Source organism: Pristiophorus japonicus, chromosome 14, assembly GCF_044704955.1.
Source record: "Pristiophorus japonicus isolate sPriJap1 chromosome 14, sPriJap1.hap1, whole genome shotgun sequence".
NCBI lineage: Eukaryota > Metazoa > Chordata > Chondrichthyes > Pristiophoridae > Pristiophorus > Pristiophorus japonicus.
The window spans coordinates 169,362,587-169,388,160 of NC_091990.1; the positions used below are offsets into that span (position 1 = coordinate 169,362,587).

Here is a 25,574-nt window from a genome sequence, read left to right on the forward strand (position 1 = left end):
CCCTAGCTCTGCCACCCACTGGACTCGCCACACCGCGCCAAGCCCCGGGAGAGTCGGCAGAGGGGCCAGAATACGGGGATATCTTTTTAACGCCGTTTTGAGCGCAGGAAGTCGGCACACCTCACATAAGTGCGCCGAAAAAACCGGAGGACCAAATTTGGGCCCTTGTTTACTGTTTGTAAAAAACATAAAGAAAGAAAAAGTCTCATATCTCAGGAAGGAGCTTACCCTTCATGTGAGATTGAGTTCCACTTCTGTGATACTATAAATGGAGAATGCTTTGATTCACAATGCCAAGTTAAGGATGTTTGGCCTGCTAAAACTATCTCGACACAGTGGCTCGAAAGCAGTGCTCATGTTAACAAGAGATAAGTAAGATAGCTATGTTAAATGTGCCGATACTGAAGTGCGTCACATTCAATGAATTGAGGTGCAGTGACTTATTTTGTGGGCAAAAGTAGCAACATTTTTGCACACAGTAATGACCAGATAATCTATTTTTGGCACTGTTGATTGAGGAAAGAATGTTGGCTAAGACATCAGGTTAACTCTATGCTCCTTTTCCAATTGTACCGTGACATCTTTAATCACTGGGATGGGCAGATCGATGGCGGCACACTATCCTAGTATTGCACTAGAATGTCATCCACATGATATTATTATGTGCCCAATTACTGGAGTGCAGCTTGAAGAACAACCATCTGACTTCTAGATGACAGCCTGACTCACTTGGTAGCACTAACAGCCAAAAGTCATGCACTGTTTATTGGGAATAATTGGGACATTTTAGCAGCCGAATCACATTTCTGCTCAATATCTACTGGTAGTTTTGTACATACTGAATTTGTACAGGAGCTACAGCAGGAGAAACAATATCCTAGGTTTCCATTAATTGTAGCTCTCATCAATATTTTGTAAATAATTCTCAATTCACCTGAATCTTTAACTTTCTTTTAGATTCTCTGCCACATTCAACTATTCCCTGGCAAAAAAGACTGTTCACTTCCTAGGTTCAAGTCCCACTCCAGAGACTCGAGCCCATAAATCTAGGCTGACGTTTCAGTGCAGTACTGAGGGAGTACTGCCCTGTCTAAGGTGCCGTCTTTCAGATGAAATGTTAAACCGAGGCCCCATCTGCCCCCTAAGGTGGACGTTAACGATCCTATGGCACTATTTTGAAGAAGAGCAGGGAAGTTATCCTAGCTAATATTTATTCCTCAACCAACATCACTAAAACAGATTATCTGTTTATTATCACATTGTTGTTTGTGGGAGCTTGCTGTATAAAAATTGGCTACTACGTTTCAAAAAAGTACTTCATTGGCTGTAAAGTGCTTTGGGATGTCCGGTGGTCATAAAAGGAGCTTTATAAATGCAAGTCTTTTTCTTTCTGTAACTCCTGTTCAGTATGTAGGTTGACTCTAATAAAATCCTTTTAGCGCTTTAAATGCCTCAATTAGATGGCCCTCAATCTTCTAAATTAAAGCAAATATAAGCCAAGTTTATGCAACCTGTCATCATAATTTAACTTTAAGCCCTGGAATCTGTGCTGTACCAAGGCCAATACATCCTTTCTGAAGTTGCGGTGTTCACTGTACCCCTGATGGGGCTGACCAAGGCTCTTCACAATTGAAGCACAAATCCCTCCCCTTTGTCCTCCAGTCCCCTTGAGATAAAGACCAACATATCATTAGCCTTTTTGTTAATTTTTGTATTTGTGCAGCAGTGTTTTCTGTATCTGGAGTGTACCAGAGACATAGAAACATAGAAAATAGGTGCAGGAGTAGGCCATTCGGCCCTTTGAGCCTGCACCGCCATTCATTAAGATCCTGGCTGATCATTCCTTCAGTATCCCTTTCCTGATTTTTCTCCATACCCCTTGATCCCTTTAGCCGTAAGGGCCATATCTAACTCCCTCTTAAATATATCCAATGAACTGGCATCAACAACTCTCTGCAACAGGGAATTCCACAGGTTAACAACTCTCTGAGTGAAGAAGTTTCTCCTCATCTCAGTCCTAAATGGCCGACCCCTTATCCTAAGGCTATGTCCCCTGGTTCTGGACTTCCCCAACATCGGGAACATTCTTCCCGCATCTAACCTGTCCAGTCAGTCAGAATCTTATACGTTTCTATGAGATCCCCTCTCATCCTTCTAAACTCCAGTGAATAAAGGCCCAGTTGATCCAGTCTCTCCTCATATGTCAGTCCTGCCATCCCGGGAATCAGTCTGGTGAACCTTCACTGCACTCCCTCAATAGCAAGAACGTCCTTCCTCATATTAGGAGACCAAAACTGAAGACAATATTCCAGGTGAGGCCTCACTAAGACCCTGTACAACTGCAGTAAGACCTCCCTGCTCCTATACTCAAATCCCCAAACTATGAAGGCCAACATACCATTTGCCTTCTTTACTGCTTGCTGTACCTGCATGCCCACTTTCAGTGACTGATGAACCATGACACCCAGGTCTCGTTGCACCTCCCCTTTTCCTAATCTGCCGCCATTCAGATAATACTCTGCCTTCGTATTTTTGCCCCCAAAATGAATAACCTCACATTTATCCAGATTATACTGCATCTGCCATGCATTTGCCCACTCACCTAACCTATCCAAGTCACCCTGCAGCCTCTTAGCATCCTCCTCACAGCTAACACCGCCACCCAGTTTAGTGTCATCTGCAAACTTGGAGATATTACACTCAATTCCTTCATCCAAATCATTGATGTATATTGTAAAGAGCTGGGGTCCCAGCACTGAGCCCTGCGGCACTCCACTAGTCACTGCCTGCCATTCTGAAAAGGACCCGTTTATCCCGACTCTCTGCTTCCTGTCTGCCAATCAGTTTTCTATCCACGTCAGTACATTACCCCTAATACCATGCGCTTTGATTTTGCACACGAATCTCTTGTGTGGGACCTTGTCAAAAGCCTTTTGAAAGTCCAAACACACCACATCCACTGGTTCTCCCTTGTCCACTCTGCTAGTTACATACTCAAAAAATTCCAGAAGATTCGTCAAGCATGATTTCTCTTTCATAAATCCATGCTGACTTGGTCCGATCCTGTCACTGCTTTCCAAATGTGCTGCTATTTCATCCTTGATGATTGATTCCAACATTTTCCCCACTACTGATGTCAGGCTAACCGGTCTGTAATTACCTGTTTTCTCTCTCCCTCATTTTTTAAAAAGTGGTGTTACATTAGCTACCCTCCAGTCCATAGGAACTGATGCCGAGTCGATAGACTGTTGGAAAATGATCACCAATTCTTCCACTATTTCTAGGGCCACTTCCTTAAGTACTCTGGGATGCAGCCTATCATGCCCTGGGGATTTATCGGCCTTCAATCCCATCAATTTCCCAAACACAATTTCCAGCCTAATAAGGATATCCTTCAGTTCCTCCTTCTCTCTAGACCTACTGTCCCCTAGTACAATCGGAAGGTTATTTGTGTCTTCCTTCGTGAAGACAGAACCGAAGTATTTGTTCAATTGGTCTGCCATTTCTTTGTTCCCCATTATAAATTCACCTGAATCCGACTGCAAGGGACCTACGTTTGTGTTCACTAATATTTTTCTCTTCACATATTTGTAGAAGCTTTTTCAGTCAGTTTTTATGTTCCCTGTTAGCTTCCTCTCGTACTCTATTTTCCCCCTCTTAATTAAACCCTTAGTCCTCCTTTGTTGAATTCTAAATTTCTCCCAGTCCTCAGGATTGTTGCTTTTTTTAAGACCTCCAAATGATCAGAGGTCGATAGAAGAGCAAATATTTAGGCACATTTCTGAGCAGTGCAAAAAGGAAACAAAGCTAGTTGAGAATGTCAGTTGTGAGGAGGATGCAAAGAGGCTTCAAGGGGATATAGACAGGTTAAGTGAGTGGGCAAGAACATGGTAAATGGAATATAATTTGGAGAAATGTGAAGTTATCCACTTTGGTAGGAAAAATAAAAAAGCAGAGGTTTTTTTTGAAAAAAGGTGAGAGATTGGGAAATGTTGGTGTTCAGAGACCTGGGTGCCCTTGTACATGATCACTGAAAGTTAACATGCAGAAAGCAAATGGCATTTTGGCCTTTATTACAATAGAAATTGAGTATAAGAGTAAAAATGTCTTCCTGCAATTATGTAGGACCCTGGTGAGACCATACCTGGTGTATTGTGTACAGGTTTGGTCTCCTTACCTAGGGAAAGATGTACTTGTGATAGAGGGAGTGCAACAAAGGTTCACCAGACCGATTCCTGGGATGGGGGGATTGTCCTATGAGGATAGATTGACTAGACTAGGCCTATATTCTCTAGAGTTCAGAAGAATAAGAGGTGATCTCATTGAAACATACAAAATTCTTACAGGGCTTGACAGGGTAGATGTAGGGAGAATATTTTCTCTGGCTGAGGAGTCTAGAACCAGGGGTCACAGTCTCAGAATAAGGGGTCGGCCATTTAGTGCTGAGATAAGGAGAAATTTCTTCACTCAGACGGTGGTGAATCTTTGGAATTCTCTACCCCAGAGGGCTGTGGAGGCTCAGTCGTTGAGTATATTCGAGACCGAGATCAATAGACTTTTGGATATCAAGGGGATCAAAGGATATGGGGATAGTGCAGGAAAGTGGAGTTGGGGTAGAAGAGCAGTCTTAATCTTATTGAATGGCGGAGCAGGCTCGAGAGGCCGAATGGCCTACTCCTGCTCCTATTCCTTATGCTCTTATAATAGTATTGTAGGGGATTTCAATTGCTCTAATATTAACTGGGATAGAATCAGTGTAAAAGGTATAGAGGGCACAGAATTCTTAAAATGCATCAGGGGAACTTTTTTTAGACAGTACGTAGCAAACCCAACAAGTGATGAGTGGTTCTGGACATAGTTTTAGGAATGAAGCTGGACAGATGGAAGAGGTATCAGTGGGAGCGCATTTTGGTGGTAGTGATCATAATTCAGATTGATTTAGCGTAGTTATGGAAAAGGACAAAGATAGAGTAAAAGTTCTTGATTGGGGAAAGGACAATTTTACTAAGCTGAGATGTGATTTAGTAAAAGTGGACTGGAAACAGCTACTTGAAGGTAAATGAGTGTTGGAGCAGTAAGAGGCATTCAAGAAGTAGATAATGAGGGTCCAGAGCAATTATGTTCCGACAATGAAAAAGAGTTGGACTCCCAAATCTCGAGCCACTTGGATATCAAGGGACATACAAGGTCGGTGTAATGTATTTGCTTCATGGGTTCTTGCTTAAGAATTTGTAGCAACACATTGCTATTAAGAACTAGTTGGTTTATTAACAAAGGTTTAATAATCACACAACACATTACCAGTTCATCCACTAGGCTCACAACTGCATACCTCATAGCGGATGACCAAGACCCAACTGACTGGGGTTTTATTGAGTCTGGTGTAAATCACGTGACTGGATAAGCCACTCACAATGCAGCAGCACTGCAAACCTGTGAACATACTCGCAGATGCATACATTACAGTAGGTAAGCCAACAAAGGGAAGCTTACATGAGATATGGAGAAATAAATACTGCAGAAAGCCTAGAGGAGTATAGGAAGTGCAGGGGTGAAATTAAAAAGGAAATTAGGAAAACAAAGAGAGAGCGAAAAATATTAGCAAGTAAAATCAAGAAAAACAGGTTTTATAAATCCATAAAGAGCAAGAAGATAACTAAAGAAAGAGTAGGGCCTATTGGAGACCAAAAAGATAACTTGTGTGTGGAGGTGGAAGACGTGGGTATGGTTCTTAATGAATACGTTGCTTCTGTCTTCATAAAAGAGAGGGATTGTTCAGACATTGTAGTTGAGGAGGAATGTGAAATATTAGCTGAGGTAAACATAGTAGAGAGGAAGTATTAAGATATTTAGTATCTTTGGAAGTAGATACGTCATCTGGCCTGGGTGAAATATATCCCAGGCTGTTAAGAGAAGCAACAGAGGAAATAGCGGAGCCTCTGACCATCATTTTCCAATCCTGTCTGTCGACAGGACATAGAAACATAGAAACATAGAAAATAGGTGCAGGAGTAGGCCATTCGGCCCTTCTAGCCTGCACCGCCATTCAATGAGTTCATGGCTGAACATGCAACTTCAGTACCCCATTCCTGCTTTCTCACCATACCCCTTGATTCCCCTAGTAGTAAGGACTTCATCTAACTCCTTTTTGAATATATTTAGTGAATTGGCCTCAACAACTTTCTGTGGTAGAGAATTCCACAGGTTCACCACTCTCTGGGTGAATAAATTCCTCCTCATCTCGGTCCTAAATGGCTTCCCCCTTATCCTTCGACTGTGTCCCCTGGTTCTGGACTTCCCCAACATTGGGAACATTCTTCCTGCATCTAACCTGTCTAACCCCGTCAGCATTTTAAACGTTTCTATGAGGTCCCCTCTCATTCTTCTGAACTCCAGTGAATACAAGCCCAGTTGATCCAGTCTTTCTTGATAGGTCAGTCCCGCCATCCCAGGAATCAGTCTGATGATCCTTCGCTGCACTCCCTCAATAGCAAGAATGTCCTTCCTCAGGTTAGGAGACCAAAACTGTACACAATACTCCAGGTGTGGCCTCACCAAGGACCTGTACAATTGTAGCAACACCTCCCTGCCCTTGTACTCAAATCCCCTCGCTATGAAGACCAACATGCCATTTGCTTTCTTAACCGCCTGCTGTACCTGCATGCCAACCTTCAATGACTGATGTACCATGACACCCAGGTCTCTTTGCACCTCCCCTTTTCCTAATCTGTCACCATTCAGATAATAGTCTGTCTCTCTGTTTTTACCACCAAAGTGGATAACCTCACATTTATCCACATTATACTTCATCTGCCATGCATTTGCCCACTCACCTAACCTATCCAAGTCGCTCTGCAGCCTCATAGAATCCTCCTCGCAGCTCACACTGCCACCCAACTTAGTGTCATCCGCAAATTTGGAGATACTACATTTAATCCCCTCGTCTAAATCATTAATGTACAGTGTAAACTTACGTTATACTGTTGTTTAAAAAGGGAGAAAGGGATAAACTGAATAATTACAAGCCAGTCAGCTTAACCTCGGTGGTGGGCAAATTATTGGAAAAAGTTCTGAGGGACAGTATTAATGATTTAAAAAGGCACGGATTAATCAAGGACAGTTGGTATGGATTTGTTGAGGGAAGGTCATGTCTGATTAACTTGATTGAATCTTTTGAGGAGATAACGAGGAGTGTTGATGAGGGTAGTGCATTTGATGTAGCCGACATGGATTTTAGCAAGACTTTTGAGAAGGTCCCACATGGCAGACTGGTGAAAAAAGTAAAAGCTCATGAAATCCAAGGGAGAGTGGCAAGTTGGATCCAAAATTGGCTGAGGCCAGAAGCAAAGGCTAAGGGTTGATGGGTGTTTTTGTGACTGGAAGGCTGTTTCCAGTGGGGTTCCACAGGGCTCAGTACTAGGTCCCTTGCTTTTTGTGGTATATATCAATAACTTAGACTTCAATGTAGGGGGCATGATTAAGAAGTTTGCAGATGATACAAAAATTGTTCTTGTGGTTGATAATGTGGAAGAAAGCTAGAGACTGCAGATATCAGGTGGGCGAAAAGTGGCAAATTAAATTCCATCCAGAGAAGTGTGAGGTAATGTATTTGGGGAGGGCTAACAAGGCAAAGGAATACACATTAAATGGTAGGATTCTGAGGTGTAGAGGAACAGAGGGACCTTGGAGTGCATGACCACAAATCACTGAAGGTAGTGGGACAGGTGGATGGGGTGGTTAAGAAGGCATATGGGATACTTGCCTTTATTAGCCGAGACATAGAATATAAAAGCAGGGAGGTTATGCTAGAACTTTATAAAACACTAGTTAAGTCACAGCAAGAGTACTGCGTGCAGTTCTGCTCACTGCATTACATCATCATCATCATCATCATCATCATAGGCAGTCCCTCGGAGTCGAGGAAGACTTGCTTCCACTCTAAAAATGAGTTCTTAGAAACGTAGAAAATAGGTGCAGGACTAGGTCATTCAGCCCTTGGAGCCTGCACCACCATTCAATATGATCATGGCTGATCATGCAACTTCAGTACCCAATTCCTGCTTCTCTCCATACCCCTTGATCCCTTTAGCTGCAAGGTCCACATCTAACTCCCTCTTGAATATATCTAACGAACTGGCATCAACAACTCTCTGCGGTAGAGAATTCCACAGGTTAACAACTCTCTGAGTGAGGAAGTTTCTCCTCATCTCGGTCCTAAATGGCTTACCCCTTATCCTTCGACTGTGACCCCTGGATCTGGACTTCCCCCAACATTGGGAACATTCTTCCTGCATCTAACCTGTCCAGTCCCGTCAGAATTTTATATGTTTCTATGCGATCCCCTCTCATCCTTCTAAACTCCAGTAAATACAGGCCCAGTCGATCTAGTCTCTCCTCATATGTCAGTCCCGCCATCCCAGGAATCAGTCTGGTGAACCTTGGTTGCACTCCCTCAATAGCAAGACTGTCCTTCCTCAGATTGGGAGACCAAAACTGAACACAATATTCCAGGTGAGGCCTCACCAAGACCCTGTACAACTGCAGTAAGATCTCCCTGCTCCTATACTCAAAACCCCCAACTATGAAGGCCAACATGCCATTTGCCTTCTTCACAGCCTTCTGTACCTGCATGCCAACTTTCAATGACTGATATACATGACACCCAGGTCTCGTTGCACTTCCCCTTTTCCTAATTTGCCGCGATTCAAATAATATTCTGCCTTCATGTTTTTGCCACCAAAGTGGATAACCTCGCATTTATCCACATTATACTGCATTTGCCATGCATTTGCCCACTCACCTAACCTGTCAAAGTCACCCTGCAGCCTTTTAGCACCCTCCTCACAGCTCACACCGCCACCCAGCTTAGTATCATCTGCGAACTTGGAGATATTACACTCAATTCCTTCATCTAAACATTGAAGTATATTGTAAATAGCTGGGGTCCCAGCACTGAGCCCTGCGGCACTCCACCAGTCATTGCCTGTCATTCTGAGAAGGACCCGTTTATCCCTGCTCTCTGCTTCCTGTCTGCCAACCAGTTCTCTCTCCACGTCAATACATTACCCCCAATACCATGTGCTTTAATTTTGCACACCAATGTTTTGTGTGGGACCTTGTCAAAAGCCTTTTTGAAAGTCCAAATACACCACATCCACTGGTTCTCCCTTGTCCACTCTACTAGTTACATCCTCAAAAAATTCTAGAAGATTTGTCTAGCATGATTTCTCTTTCATAAATGCATGCTGACTTGGACCGATCCTGTCACTGCTTTCCAAATGCGCTGCTATTTCATCTTTAATAATTGATTCCAACATTTTCCCCACTACTGATGTCAAGCTAACCGGTCTATAATTCCGTGTTTTCTCTCTCTCCTTTTTTAAAAAGTGGTGTTACATTAGCTACCCTCCAGTCCATAGAAACTGATCCAGAGTCGATAGACTGTTGGAAAATGATCACCAGTGCATCCACTATTTCTAGGGCCACTTCCTTAAGTACTCTGGGATGCAGACTATCAGGCCCTGGGGATTTATCGGCCTTCAATCCCATCAATTTCCCTAACACAATTTCCTGACTATTAAAGATTTCCTTCAGTTCCTCCTCCTCGCTAGATCGTCGGTCCCCTAGTATTTCCGGAAGGTTATATATGTTTTCCTTCGTGAAGACAGAACTAAGGTATTGGTTCAATTGGTCTGCTATATCTTGTTCCCCATTATAAATTCACCTGATTCTGACTGCAAGGGACCTACGTTTGTCTTCACTAATCTTTTTCTCTTCTTATGTTTATAGAAGCTTTTGCAGTCAGTTTTAGTGGGCCCAAGTTTCCGCCTTCTGGAAAAACGGCGCATCTCGATAAGGTGCGTTGACTTTCTGGAAGGAAAAGGGCGACGAAAACTTACCTGGTGATTCTCCGGTCTCCTCGGGACGTCTTCGTGCTCGACGTGGCGCAGCACAAGGGGTCCGGGGTGGAGCCAGGTTCCGGCGCTGAAAACAGTGCCGGGACCTCTGCACATACGCGCTAGAGTTTGCGCGCATCTGCAGTAGCTCCAGGCCCCCGAGGCTGTATGGGAGGGGCCTGACCCTATCCCTGGCCGAATGGGCTCACTGGGCGAAGATCGGACTGGATCTCCCTCCCATTAAGCTCCCTCCCCCCACCTCCCATTCAGCCTTCGCCCCCCTCCCTCCCTCCCTCCCTCCCTCCTCTTCTCGCCCGTCCCTTTCTCTCGCTCCCCCTCCTTCTCTGGCCCCCCCCCCCCTTTCTCTCTGCTCTTCCTCTTCTTTTCCCCCCTCTTCCCGCTGGGGGCAGGCCCTGTCCGAAGTGTCGGCGGCGGCGGCAGCCCGGCCCATTCAGCCACTCCCCACCCCCCCCACCCCCCTTCTTTCAACCCCTGCCCCCCTCCCCCTTCTCCATGTCATCTGCGCGGCCGACCCGGTATCTCACTGGGGATGGTACCCGCCCAAAGTGCCTGCGGCAGCGGCCAGGCCCGTTCAGTCTCTCCTCTCTCCCCCTCCCCCCCTCCCTCGCTCCTCTCCCTCCCCCCTCTCTCTCTCTCCCTCCTCTCCCTCCTCTCCCTCCCTACCTCCCACCCTCCTCTCTCTCCCTACCTCCCACCCTCCTCTCTCTCCCTACCTCCCACCCTCCTCTCTCTCCCTACCTCCCACCATCCTCTCTCTCTCTCTTTTCCCTCCCTCCCCCTCCCTCCTTGTCCCCCCCACCCCTCTCCCCCCCACCCCTCGCTGTCAGAAACAGAGAAATTGACAGAGACAGAGAGAGAGACACTGTGGGGGGGGGGGGGGGGCGGCCATCCCAGCACGCTGTTGGAGGGCTGCCGGTACTGCAGTAGGTGAGTAAAAATAACTTTTTATTTAGCGATTTTTAAATTTTTTTAAATATTTTATTTAAAAAAATTTTTTTGATTGATTTATTGATTTATTTATAATTTATTATTGATAATGGCTCTTTATTTGTATAAGTGAGGTGTTTAATGTTTGTAAACTTCCCTCCCACCACCCCCCCCTCCCCCCATCTTTCGTTCCCTACGTCTGATTTATAAGTGTTGGCAAGATTTTTCTGAGCGTACAAAAATCTACACTTACTCCATTCTAAGTTAGTTTAGAGTAAATTTTCGCTGCCTAAACTTGCAAAACAGGCGTAAGTGGCTGGACACGCCCCTTTTGGGGGAAAAAAATCTGTTTGAAAATGAAACTATTCTAACTAACTCGAACTGGAGCAAACTAGATGCGAAGAATTGAAATTGAAAATAGGAGCAACTCGGGCCGAAATTTGAGCCCTATGTTCCCAGCAAGCTTCCTCTCATACTCTATTTTCCCTGTGCTAATTAAACCCTTTGTCCTCCTCTGCTGAATTCTAAATTTCCCCCAGTCCTCAACTTTGCTGCTTTTTCTGGCCAATTTATATGCCTCTTCCTTGGATTTAATACTATCCCTAATTTCCCTTGTTAGCCACGGTTGAGCCACCTTCCCTGTTTTATTTTTACTCCAGACAGGAATGTACAATTGTTGAAGTTCATCCATGTGATCTTTAAATGTTTGCCATTGCCTATCCACTGTCAACCCTTTAAGTATCATGTGACAGTCTATTCTAGCCAATTCACGTCTCATACAATCAAAGTTACCTTTCCTTAAGTTCAGGACCCTAGTCTCTGAATTAACTGTGTCGCTCTCCATCTTAATAAAGAATTCTACCATATTGTGGTCACTCTTCCCCAAGGGGCCTCGCACAGCAAGATTGCTAATTCGTCCCTTCTCATCCCATCACCCAATCTGGGATGGCCAGCTCTCTAGTTAGTTCCTCGACATATTGGTCAAGAAAACAATCTCTAATTCACTCCAGGAAATCCTCTTCCACCACCGCATTGCTACCAGTTTGGTTAGCCCAATCTATATGTAAATTAAAGTCGCCCTTATAACTGCTGTACCTTTATTGCACGCATCCCTAATTTCCCCAACCTCACTACTACTGTTTGGTGGTCTGTACACAACTCCCACTGGCATTTTCTGCCCTTTGGTATTCCGCAGCTCTACCCATAAGGACTCCACATCATCCAAGCTAATGTCCTTCCTTACTATTGCATTAATTTCCTCTTTAACCAGCAACGCTACCCCACCTCCTTTTCCTTTCTGTTTATCCTTCCTGAATGTTGAATACCCCTGGATGTTGAGTTCACAGCCGTGGTCACCCTGGAGCCATGTCTCCGTAATCCTAATTATATCATATTCGTTAATAGCTGCCTGAGCAGTTAATTCGTCCACCTTATTACGAATACTCCTCGCATTGAGGCACAGAGCCTTCAGGCTTGTCTTTTTAACACGCTTTGTACCTTTAGAATTTTGCTGTAATGTGATCCTTTTTGATTTTTGCCTTGGGTTTCTCTGCCCTCCACTTTTACTTTTCTTCTTTTTTTCTTTTGCTTCTGCCCCCATTTTACTTCCCTCTGTCTCCCTGCATAGGTTCCCATCCCCCTGCCATATTAGTTTAACCCCTCCCCAACAGCACTAGCAAACACAGTCCCTCTAGGACATTGGTTCCGATCCTGCCCAGGTGCAGACCTCCGGTTTGTACTAGTCCCACGTCCCCCAGAACCAGTTCCAATGAGGAATTTGAATCCCTCTCTCCTGCACCACTCCTCAAGCCACGTATTCATCTTAGCTATCCTGCGATTCCTACTCTGACTAGCACGTGGCACTGGTAGCAATCCTGCGATCACAACGTTTGAGGTCCTACTTTTTAATTTAACTCCTGGCTCCCTAAACTCAGCTTGTAGGACCTCATCCTGTTTTTTACCTATATCGTTGTTCACCCTCCCCCTCCAGAATGCGCGCAGCCGCTCCGAGACATCCTTGACTCTTGCACCAGGGAAGCAACATACCATCCTGTAAGTTTTGTTTGCGGCCACAGAAACGCCTATCTATTCCCCTTCCAATAGAATCTCCTATCACTATAGCTCTCCCACTCTTTTTCCTGCCCTCCTGTGCAGCAAAGCCACCCCTGATGTCATGGACTTGGCGGCTGCTGCTGCCTTCTCCTGATGAGTCATCTCCCCCAACAGTACCCAAGGTGGTGTATCTGTTTTGGAGGGAAATACCCTGCATTACCTTCCTTCTGCTGCTCTTCCTGATGGTCACCCATTCCCTATTTGCCTGTGTAACCTTTACCTGCGGTGTGACCAACTCACTAAACGTGCTATTCACGACATCCTCAGCATCGTGGATGCTCCAGAGTTAATCAATGCGTGGCTCCAGTGCCACAATGTGGTCTGTCAGGAACTGCAGTTGGATACACTTCCTGCACATGTAGTCGTCAGGGACACTGGAAGCGTCCCTGACTTCCCACATAGCACAGGAGGAGCATGATTGGGCTCTCCGGCCATGACTTATCCCTTAGATTACTTAATTTGGCAACAATGACAATGTTTCTTACTGCTCAGAACAAGAAGAAAGATAAATAAAAAGAAAACTACTCACCACTCAACCAGCCAATCACTTACCCTCTTGGCTGTGATGTCACCCTTCAATTACTTTTTACTTCTTTCTTACTTCTAACCCTGCTGCAGCTCGCTGCTTGCTCCTCCTCCGGCCGCTGCTCCCCACTGCCGCTGATCCCCGGACTCCCGCTGGGCCTTTATAGGCCACTGCTCGCTCCACCTCTGACCGCTGAACCCTGCAGCACCCCACTAGTAACTGCCTGCCATTCTGAAAAGGACCCATTTATTCCCACTCTTTGCTTCCTGTCTGCCAACCAGTTCTCTATCCACGTCAATACATTACCCCCAATACCATGTGCCTTAATTTTGCACACTAATCTCTTGTGTGGGACCTTGTCAAAAGCCTTTTTAAAGTCCAAATACATCACATCCACTGGTTCTCCCTTGTCCACTTTACTAGTTACATCCTCAAAGAATTCTAGAAGATTTGTCAAGCATGATTTCCCTTTCATAACTCCATGCTGACTTGGACCGATCCTGTCACTGTTTTCCAAATGCGCTGCTATTACATCTTTAATAATTGGTTCCAACATTTTCTCCACTACCGATGTCAGGCTAACCGGTCTATAATTCCGTGTTTTCTCTCTCCCTCCTTTTTTTAAAAGTGGGATTACATTAGCTACCCTCCAATTCATCAGAAATGATCCGGAGTCCATGGAATTTTGGAAAATGACCACCAATGCATCTACTATTTCTAGGGCCACTTCCTTAAGTACTCTGGGATGCAGACTATCAGGCCCTGGGGATTTATCGGCCTTCAATCCTATCAAATTTCCCGAACACAATTTCCTGACTAATAAGGAGTTCCCTCAGTTCCTCCTTCTTGCTAGACACTCGGCCCCCTAGTATTTTTGGAAAGTTAATCGTGTCTTCCTTAGTGAAGACAGAACCAAAGTATTTATTCAATTAGTCTGCCATTTCCTTGTTCCCCATTATGAATTCACCTGATTCTGACTGCAAGGGACCTACATTAGTCTTCACTTATCTTTTTCTCTTCACCTATCTATAGAAGCTTTTGCAGTCAATTTTTATGTTCCCTGCAAGCTTACTCTCATACTCATATTTCCTCCCTCCTAATTAAACTCGAACACCTCCTCTGCTGAATTCTAAATTTCTCCCAGTCCTCAGGTCTGCTGCTTTTTCTGGCCAATTTATATGCCTCTTCCTTGGATTTAACACTTTACCTAATCTCCCTTGTTAGCCACGGTTGAGCCACCTTCCTTTTTTTATTCTTACGCCACACAGAGATGTACTATTATTGTAGTTCATCCATGTGATATTTAAATGTCTGCCATTGCCTATCCACCGTCAACCCTTTAAGTATCATTCTCCAGTCTATTCTAGCCAATTCACGTCTCATACCATCGAAGTTACCTTTCCTTAAGTTCAGGACCCTAGTCTCTGAATTAACTGTGTCACACTCCATCTTTATGAAGAATTCTACCATATTATGGTCACTCTTTCCCAAGCGGCCCCGCACGACCAGATTGCTAATTAATCCTTTCTCGTTGCACAAGGCCCAGTCTAGAATGGCCCTTGTTGGTTCCTCGACATATTGGTCTTGAAAACCATCCCTTATACACTCCAGGAAATCTTCCTCCACTGTATTACTACCAGTTTGGTTAGCCCAATCAGTATGTAGATTAAAGTCACCCATGATAACTGATGTACCCTTATTGCACGTGTCCCTAATTTCCTGTTTGATGCCATCTGCAACCTCCCTACCACTGTTTGGTGGTCTGTACACAACTCCCACTAACGTTTTCTGCCCTTTGGTGTTTCGCAGCTCTACCCATATAGATTCCACATCATCCATGCTAATGTCCTTTCTTACCATTGCGTTAATCTCCTATTTAACCATTAACGCTATCCCACCTCCTTTTCCTTCCTGTCTGTCCTTCCTGAATATTGAATACCCCTGGATGCTGAGTTCCCAGCCTTGGTTACCTTGGAGCCATGTCTCCGCAACCCCAATTTAGGTGACTGAGCAGTCCAATACGAGAACCACAGTCACAGGTAGAACAGACAGTCTTTGAAGGAAAGGGTGGGTTTGACTGATTTGCCGCATGCTCTTTCCGCTGCCTGCGCTTGGTTTCTGCATGCTCTCGGCGATGAGACTCGAGGTGCTCAGCGCCCTCCCGGATGCACTTCCTCCATTTAGGGCAGTCTTTGGCCAGGGACTCCCAGGTGTGAGTGGAGATGTTGCACTTCATCAAGGAGGCTTTGAGGCTGTCCTTGAAACGTTTCCTCTGCCCACCTTTGGCTCGTTTGCCATGAAGGAGTTCCGAGTAGAGCGCTTGTTTTGGGAATCTCGTGTCAGGCATGCGAACAATGTGGCCTGCCCAACGATCTGATCGAGTGTGGTCAGCGCTTCAATGCTGAGAATGTTGGCCTGGTCGAGGAAGCTAATGTTGGTGCATCAGTCCTCCCAAGGGATTTGCAGGATCTTGCGGAGCAATTGTTGGTAGTCTTTCTCCAGCGACTTGAGGTGTCTCCTGTACATGGTCCATGTCTCTGAGCCATACAGGAGGGGGGTATTACTACAGCCCTGTAGACCATGGGCTTGGTGGCAGATTTGAGGGTCTGGTCTTTGAACACTCATTTTTTTTTCCTCAGGCAGCCGAAGGCTGCACTGGCACACTGGAGACAGTTTTGAATCTCGTCGTCCATGTCTGCCCTTGTTGATAAGAGGCTCCCGAGGTATGGGGAAATTGTCCACGTTGTCCCGGGCCACGCTGTGGATCTTGATGACTGGGGGACAGGTTCGTGGAGGACCTTTGTCTTACGGATGTTTAGTGTAAGGCCCATGCTTTCGTACGCCTCAGTGAATATGTTGACTATGACTTGGAGTTCAGCCTCTGTATGTGCGCAGACGCAGGCGTCGTCCGCGTACTGTGGCTCGACGACAGAGGTTGGGGTGGTCTTGGACCTGGCCTGGAGACAGCGAAAGTTGAACAGCTTCCCACTGGTTCTGTAGTTTAGTTCCACTCCAGCGGGGAGCTTGTTGACTGTGAGGTGGAGCGTGGCAGCGAGGAAGATCATTCTGTGATATAAAAGAAAAGACTTGCATTTTGTAGTGCCATTTATTTCCTTAGGATATCCCGAAACACTTTACAGCCAATACATCATCATCATTGGCAGTCGCTTGAAATCGAAGAAGACTTGCTTCCACTCCTGAAGTGAGTTCTTTGGTGGCTGAACAGTCCAATACGAGAGCCACAGACTCTGTCGCAGGTGGGACAGACAGTCATTGAGGGAAGGGGTGGGTGGGACTGGTTTGCCGCATGCTCTTTCTGCTGCCTGTGCTTGGTTTCTGCGTGCTCTCGGCATTGAGGCCCGAGGTGCTCAATGTCCTCTCGGATGCACTTCCTCCACTTAGGGCGGTCTTTGGCCAGGGACTCCCAGGTGTCAGTAGGGATGTTGCACTTTTTCAGGGAGGCTTTGACGTTGTCCTTGTAGCGTTTCCGCTGCCCACCTTTGGCTCGTTTGCCGTGAAGGAGCTCCGAGTAGAGCGCTTGCTTTGGGAGTCTTGTGCCTGGCATGCGAGCTATGTGGCCTGCCCAGCGGAGTTGAGCGAGTGTGGTCAGTGCTTCAATGCTGAGGATGTTAGCCTGGATGAGGATGCTGATGTCTGTGCGTCTGTCTTCCTTGGGGATTTGTAGGATCTTGCGGAGACATCATTGGTGATATTTCTCCAGCAACTTGAGGTGTCTGCTGTGTACATGGTCCATGTCTCTGAGCCATACAGGAGGGCAGGCATTACTACAGCCCTGTAGACCATGAGCTTGCTGGCAGTTTTGAGGATCTGGTCTTCAAACACTCTTTTCCTCAGGCGGCTGTAGGCTGCGCTGGCACACTGGAGGCGGTGTTTGATCTCTTCGTCGATGCCTGCTCTTGTTGATAGGAGGCTTCCGAGATATGGGAAGTGGTCCACGGTGTCCAGGGCCGCGCCGTGGATCTTGATGACTGCGGGGGGCAGTGCTGTGTGATGAGGACAGGCTGGTGGAGAACCATTATCTTACGGATGTTTAGCGTAAGGCCCATGCTTTTGTACGCCTCAGTAAATACGTCGGCTATGTCCTGGAGTTCAGCCTCTGTATGTTCGCAGACGCAGGCGTCGTCCGTGTACTGCGGCTTGACGACAGAGGTTAGGATACTAGGAGGGATATTTTAAACTTTGCCTCCTGGGCAGTAATCTGGCAGTGATTGATCCACCTTTTATTGAAACTGCCCGAAGTTCATTCCATTAAAATTCGGCACCTTTAACAATGCAGCACTGCTTAAGTAGTTCACTGAATCTGGAAATACTTGCATTTATATACTGTCATAACACATCATGTCTCAAATCACTTCTCATTAATTGCATTTTGGAGAGCAGTGACTGTTAAGTAGGCAAACATGGTAGCTACCATTGATTGCAACATCCCACAAACAGTAATGGGATGAATGAATGCGTTTTGGGCGATACTAGTTGAGGGAAGAATGTTGGTCAGGACACTGGAAGAACTCTTCCCCTCTTTGAAAAGTTCTGTGGGATCTTCAGCATCCACTTCAACAGGTAGACAGAGCTCTTCAAAAGTCCCTTTAGTTTTATCTCCCATCAGCGTAAGGGTACAACATTTGATTGCAGTGGCCCTGGTTTAGGGAAGATAAAATCAATCCGGGTTCCTGTACCTGTTGACAACGCAGCAAGCCCTTCGGGAAGTATGAACTGTGAATGCTGTGGGAGAGTGAGAACAGGATTAAACTTTGGTTTGATGTGCTCCATAGTTGCATAGCTTGCTGGCACTCACTGTCACGGCTCACACATGAATGATGGTCACTTGTTCAAGATACTGAAGGGCGTCCACTAGCCCTGGAACTATATTCCAGTGAGTGAATCAAAGCTGACAGGAGAGCAGGGAAAAGAGAAAAAGGATATGTAAAAATAAAGTTTACTTGCCTCCCATTAATAAAGAAGCTGTGTATGCATATAGATGTCATTTAGGATATTTATTTGATACTAACTCAACATCTCCAAAATATACACAGTTAACCAGCTTGATGGTTTTTGACTCAGTACGTGAATGGTAAATTACAGTATTTTGTAGTAACATATTCTTGCCTATGAAAATATCACCCACTGCCATAAGCCAGAATAAAACGCACTTAATTTACACATATTCCAAAGTGTAAACATGGAAGTGTATGAAATCCAGCAGGAAAAAGACTAAATTGCCAAACAGCTTGGAAATATTGGGTGTCCAAGTCTTTCAGATAGTGACATTCTCCCACCTACATAATGGCGAGAAAGCAGGAATGGGGTACTGAAGTTGAATATTCAGCCATGAACTCATTGAATGGCGGTGCAGACTAGAAGGGCCGAATGGCTTACTCCTGCACCTATTTTCTATGTTTCTATGAATAAGAGAGACCTGGATAAATAGTGCAACTGATAATATTGCGGAACATTTAGAAGATAAATGTTTAGACTAACATCTGTCATTGGGAAAATGCTGCAATCCATTATTAAGGAAGCAGTAGCGGGATATTTGGTAAAGCATAATTCAATCGAGCAGAGTCAGTGTGGTTTTATGAAAGGAAAATCATGTTTGACAAATTTGATGGAGTTCTTTGAGGATGTAACAAGCAGGGTGGATAAGGGGGAACCAGTGGATGTGGTGTATTTGGATTTCCAGGAGGGATTCGATAAGGTGCCACATAAAAGGTTACTGCACAAGATAAAAGTTCACGGGGTTGGGAGTAATACATTAGCATGGAAAGAGGATTGGCTAACAAACAGAAAACAGTCAGTCGGGATAAATTGGTAATTTTCCAGTTGACAAACTGACTAGTGGGGTGCCGCAGGGTTCGGTGCTGGGTCCTCAACTATTTACAATCTATATTAATGACTTGGATGAAGGGACCAAGTGTAATGTAGCCAAGTTTGCCGATACAAAGATGGGTGGAAAAGCAAATTGTGAGGAGGTCACAAAAAATCTGCAAAGGGATATAGACAGGCTGTGAGTGGACAAAAATTTGGCAGATGGAGTATAATGTGGGAAAATGTGTGGTTATCCACTTTGGCAGAAAAAATAGAAAAACAAATTATAATTTAAATGGAGAAAAATTACAAAGTGCTGCAGTACAGATGGATCTCGGGGTCCTTGTGCATGAAACACAAAAAGTTCGTATGCAGGTACAGCAAGTAATCAGGAAGGCAAATGGAATGTTGGCCTTTATTGCAAGGGGGATAGAGTATAAAAGCAGAGAAGTCCTGTTACAACTTTACAGGGTATTGGTGAGGCCACGCCTGGAGTACTGCATATACAAGGATATACTTGCATTGGAGGCTGTTCAGAAAAGGTTCACTAGGTTGATACTGGAGATATGGGGATTGACTTGTGAAGATAGGTTGAGTAGGTTGGGCCTATACACATTGGATTTCAGAAGAATGAGAGGTGATCGTATCGAAGCATATAAGAGAATGAGGGGGCTCGACAAGGTGGATGCAGAGAGGATGTTTCCATTGATGGGGAGACTAGAACGAGGGGGCATAATCTTAGAATAAGGGGCCGCCCATTTAAAACTGAGATGAGGAGGAATTTCTTCTCTGAAGGTTGTAAATCTGTAGAATTCTTTGCTGCAGAGAGCTGTGGAGGCTAGGTCATTGAATATATTTAAGGCGGAGATAGACAGATTTATGAGCGATAAGGGAGTAAAGGGTTATGGGGAGCGGGCGGGGAAGTGGAGCTGAGTCCATGATCAGATCAGCCATGATATTAAATAGCGGAGCAGGCCCGAGGGGCCAAATGACCTACTCCTGCTCCGATTTCTTAAGTTCTTATAATGGTTCAGATTATGCGATCAATGGTAAAGTGTTGGCGCTCGCCATTGTGTTCGAAAAAAGCTACTCAGAGATCTTGTGATCTTTGTGACATCGATTTCTCTTCTCCCGACATTAATTTGAATCTGACACCAAGCCTAGGGGATTTCAAGCGTCCAGCAACAGTGATGTCATCCAGCTGGTTATGCAGTCAATCACATTGAAGAATTCTCAAACAGCAAACCAGGAATTACATCGCACTGATTTTCCGTCACGTTTTAATCATTTTACAGAGAAAGATTGGGATATACACGTGGGATTAAGGTCGAAGCTGAAATATAACATTTTAAAAATATATATTAAAAACCATGGAATTTTTATCATAATGGAAAAATGTGACATTTCCCAAATATAAAATTAGTTTTTCAGAGCCAGAACGATTGTTCCGCAGTAATTATGACTCCATACGCCATTAAAAACCCTGTTACATCTCATTCAACAAGGCTTAACTTTTTCGGGGGTTTTAATAGCGATAGTCGAGCATAGAAAGGGAAGTTTTCATCAGTTCAGTGATTTCAGTTGATTGCCGTCTCTGGGGACTTCAGCGCGCTCTGTCGGGGAGCAGGGAATGACTGACTACAAATTCTGGATTTTTGTGTTTAACTACGCATGTGAATACTCCAGAAGTAGCTGCCAGATTCACAGTTGTAATGATGCTAAACGCTGACAGTTTCGCCAAATCATCTCGTTAATTCTTGGTGGACTGTAAATAGTTTAATAAAGGGGTAATTGATGTATGGACATATTCGATGTTTGGATATATTCAAATGCATCCCATAGTAAATATTTCCTTCCAGCATTTTTATAATATTACATGGATACGGTCCTCAGCCCCATTTGTTTTTTGTTCTGTCTTGCATTCTCCTGACCAAGAGGACAGGTAGAATGCAACTTGTGGAGGGTGACACCAAAGTTATCAGTTGTTACGAAATGTGCCAAATAGCCTGGGAGAGATACTCTGTGGGGCCTGATTAACTGGGACCTGATTAATTTATAATTATAGAGTAGCTGTGTGTTGTGTACGTGCTCACTAACAATGGAAAAGGTTGCAGCATGGTTAGGGCCAAAGCACAGTCACAGGGTTAAGCGCTGTTCCGACCAGATAACAGGAACATGCTGCAAAACAGTGAACAGGAGGAAGGGGCATGATGTGGTAATCACATCATGACCAAGGCGATTGCTATCTGCAATGGACAGCTGGGTCATAACCAGCGACCAGTCCGGAGTCGACAAACTGACCCCAGTAACAGCAGGGGAGCCAATCAGGGAATGGGAAGACCCCATGCTCGCGACTATAACTGAAGCTGTAACACGCGGTAGAGTGCGCTTTACTCTTACTAACTGCAAGATGTAACTGAGCCAATAAAGTTTGCCTGGATACTACCACCGGACTCGAGTCTCGTCAACTGCTAAGAATATAAGAGACCCTACATACTTCCTAGAGAAAGAGAGATAGATTTACATTTATGTAATGCAATATATATATATATTTTTACAGTATATCATGTCAACGTTTCAAAGTTTTTCGTACAGTTAATTTTGTTACTGAACTGCAGTGATTGTTGGCATGCTGGAAAATGCAACAGCCATTCAGTACCAGCAAAGTCCATGATTAGCTGTTAGATGAATGATCAGTTTACTTGTTTTTGGTGGCACAGGTTGAAGGAGGAATAATTGCCAGTACAGTGAGGGAATTCCCTGCTATTCAAATTATTGACAGAATATTTCACACTCCCCTGAAATACCAGAGAGGCCCTTGGTTTAGCATCTCTTCTGGAGGTCGGCACCTCTTTATCGTGTAATAAATACTCCCTCAGTTCTGCACTGGAATCATAGGGGTCAAGTTTTGGGCCGCGCCTAGAACGGCGCAGCCCCGCGAGCCACGCCTGATTTCCGCGCTCAAAACCGCGCCGAACACTTACCTCGGTATTCTCCACTTCCTCAGGTCGGTCCAGGCCCTCGGCGCGGCGCAGCACAAGCTGTTCAGCGCCGGGACCTCTTCACATACGCGCCACGGTGTGCGCGCATGTGCAGTAGCTCCAGGCGCCTGAAACTGTGTGGGAGAGGCCCGAAGCACGCCGCCCCTAGCCCTGGCCGAATGGGCTTACTGGGCCGGCGAAGATCGGACTGCTCCTCCAGCTCCTGCTCTGGCTGTGGCTCCGGCTACCCCTCCTGTTCAGCTCACACTCCCTCTGGCTCTCTCACGCCCACCCCGCCCCCCCAGCTCCCGCTCCGTTGTCTGCCGCGGGGCCCGCCCGCCTGGCATCTTGCTGAGGGCAGGCGCCGCCCGAAGTCTTCGGCCCGGCTTCTTCTCTTTGGCCGGGCCTGTTCAGCCAACCCCCCCCCCCCCCACCTCACCCTCTCCCTCTCCTCTCCTCTCCTCTCCCCCCCCCCTCTCCTCTCTCCCCCCCCCTCCCTCCCTCCCTCCCTCTACCCCCCTCCCTCTCCTCTCCCCCTTTCTCCTCCCCTCCCCACCCCCTCTCCTCCTCCCCCCTTTCTCCTCCCCCCTTTCTCCCCCACCCCCCTCCTCCCCCACCCCCTTCTCCTCTTTCCCTCCCTCCCACTCCTCCCCCCCCCTCCCTCTCTCTCCTCCCACCCCCCCCTCCCTCTCTCTCCTCCCACCCCCCCCTCCCTCTCTCTCCTCCTCCCTCCCTCCCTCCCTCCCTCCCTCCATCTCCTACATGGCAAGCGAATCCCAGATGGGCGGAGGAAACATTTCAAGGACACCCTCAAAGCCTCATTGATAAAGTGCAACATCCCACTGACATCTGGGAGTCCCTGACCAAAGACCGCCCTAAGTGGAGGATGATCATCCGGGAGGGCTCTGAGCACCTCAAGTCTCATTGCCGAGAGCATGCAGAAATGAAGCGCAGGCAGCGGAAGGAGCATGCAGCAAACCAGACTCCCCACCCACCCTTTCCTCCAACGACTGTCTGTCCCACCTGCGACATTGACTGTAATTCCCGAATTGGACTGTTCAGTCACCTGAGAACTCACTTTTGGAGTGAAAGCAAGTCTTCCTCGATTTCGAGGGACTGCCAATGATGATGATAATATCAAAGATCTAACCATTAACTTTTTTTAGTGATACTAAAAATATACACGTGAACTGCCATCTTTCTAAGCTGATGGTCAGCACTTCAACACAGATGTCAGCTGTTTGAAATATCAGCTTTTTCCACCAGGATTGGAGGTTATCATCATAAACCAGTAAGATCTGTTGATTGGGTGGTACAGCAGGCTGTTGGAACCCGGCAGATGTTGCTTTCTGCTGCTGCTGGTTCTGCACAAACTTGAGACAGAAAAGTTTTAAGATGAGATGTAGTTTTCGAGAATCACAATTGCAGGGTAAACTTAATTAGCATTTGTATGGATAGAAGTTATATATAATAACTAAGCAGCTAAAACACAGCTTGTAAATACTTTTGCTTTTTCTCATTAACTTTCTCGAGCATGCTTGTCTATTTTGTTTTCTCCAAAGCGCATTAATGAGACGTTTTTTAAATTAATAAGGCTGTTACTTTGTGTGAATGCATTAACTTTTTTTTTAGTATTCTTGTCCCTGCACTTGAAGGAATTGCCAGGGTTTAGAAATGAAATTTGTAGTGTAGTTGGAGTTATGATCAGTTTTACTTCATTTCTAAAATTATACTAAGATTCCTATATTTAGGATTGTATTACAGTGTAGTATTGTGTTGTGTGAAGCGGATTGCTGGTCTACTTGTGCCTGGCTACGTTCTGTAACTTTAAAATTTTTTTCAATTTATAAAGCAATGTGGAGGTCCCTTTGTTACCATGCTTTAACCAGGGAGAGAATCTACACTTAATTTTCTAACAGTTAACATCCATGGGAAAAAGTGAGGAGTGGCATTAATAATTCATGTGTATAATAGGTTACAAACCTCAGACTGGATGCTGCCAGTTGACTCCATCTGAGAGTGCAACATTCATTCATTCATTCCTGTTTCTGCAAACCAGATTTTTGTGCACTTTGGGTTTTCAAGTCCTATAATTACTTTTATTTTCATATTTAAAATGTGTAATTGCTCTAGGAGAAATAACTTGTTGAATTGAAATACAGAATTATAGGAGAGTACAAAATGATGGAAAAGCACCAAGTACATTGTGAAAAATCAAACCATTCTGGGCAAAGGGGGTTTGATCCCAGATCCCCTTGGGAAAACAAGTCGTGGATCTTCAGCACTCACCCCCTTCAGTAATTTCTGCACATTTGTGTACTTCAATTTTTTCCTTTATAAAAGCAATAGCATGTATTTGCAGCTTATGTTATGACAAGCCTATGTTCCACGACAGTTTTATGCTAGTTCCTTGTTTTGAGTGTGTAATTAGATTTGTCAGAACTATTTTTGAGCTGTAAGCTTTTTGGGGACTGTTGATCAATGTTTGCTTCTTTTCCAGGCTGGTATGCATGCTGGGAATGTAGCCAAGTCTTAATATTTAAATTTGAAATATTTATCATTTCAGATGATCAGCTATAGACATCCAAACACTTTCATTGCCAGTTTGCTATACGTAGTGTCTAATCCAAATGTTAATCTTGTAGATAAAAAGCAATTCTAGTTATATTTGAAAAGCAAAGTTGCTGTATTTAGTATAGGGATGCCAAGATGTTTTTGGTAACATCCAAATTATTAAACTTATGGTAACTATATTTTTTTAAATTGGGACGGTCAGGTTTCACTGGAAAAATTCAGGATCTGTCAATTAAATATGGCAAATTGGCATCTCTGGTATTTTGCAAAGTACAGAAAAAAACATAGGTTTGTTTAGATCTGCATGTTTGAATAAAGAAATCTGGAATTGGTTAATCGTTAACAAGACTTTGGGGCCGAAATTGTCCTGCGCCCCATTTGGGTCGGTAACCTTCTGGGCCCAGGTCTTTCATCGCTCGGGCTGGAAGTCCTGTCCCCGGTGTGCAATTGGGCTTTGCGCCTCTCAAGCGAGGCAGAACGCTGTCTCAGTCGTAGCGCTTTGTTGGAGGGGTGCTCCAGGGGCATCAGAGCGTCCAGGGGCATCAGCGCTATGTGGAAGCTCCGCATGGCGCTGACACGATACAATACCCCTCCTCTTCAGTTAAAGGGGAGGGCTGTGCGGGATCTGCAGGCCCTTTGGTGGCCGCCACTGGGCCACCAGGGATGCGCTCAGCCAGGCCAATGGCCCAGCACCCAAAAGAGAGTGTCGGG

At 45.3% G+C, this 25,574-nt stretch overlaps 1 protein-coding gene across 7 annotated transcripts in view; it reads left to right on the plus strand.

Moving 5' to 3' along the window:
* The window catches only part of dagla (diacylglycerol lipase, alpha), a 519,984-nt gene that overhangs the window by 286,931 nt on the left and 207,479 nt on the right, over positions 1-25,574 (plus strand). The gene's annotated exons all lie outside the window — the stretch shown is intronic.